A 480-nucleotide genomic window follows, 5' to 3' on the forward strand; every position below is an offset into this window, starting at 1 on the left:
CCCCTTCCTCCTCCTCCTCCTCCTCGCCCCGTTTACGTTTCGGGACGGCGGTGTCGCCGGCACGATGTAATTTCTCTGTCAGAAACTGTAACTTCCTCACGCTCCGCGTGTCAGCGGCGGCAGTAAGGGCTTGTCAAAACCGCTCGGCGGAGGGAGCAAACGAGGAAGGCGCTAAGGGATCGGGAGATGCCGGCCGGGAGGAGCCGCGTCGGGGCCCTTCGGGCAGGGAAAGCTCCGTCCGCGCCGCCGCTCCGCTCCCTCCTCCTCCTCCTCCCCAGCCCCCGGCGCGAATCCCCGCAGCGCCCAGCGGGAGGGCTGGTGGGGACGGCTCCAAGGAGAAATGCTGCCAAAAAAAATAAAGTTATTAAAATACTCGTGCCACTACTGGTGCACGCGGTGAAGTGCATGGCGATACGCTGGTAGGTACCGCAGCCCGCACTCTGCTCAGCTCGAAGTGAGGAGAAAATGCTGAGCACTTCT

The sequence above is a fragment of the Apteryx rowi genome, unplaced genomic scaffold, assembly GCF_003343035.1.
Source record: "Apteryx rowi isolate R43461 unplaced genomic scaffold, aptRow1 scaffold_22, whole genome shotgun sequence".
NCBI classification, from domain to species: Eukaryota; Metazoa; Chordata; class Aves; order Apterygiformes; family Apterygidae; genus Apteryx; species Apteryx rowi.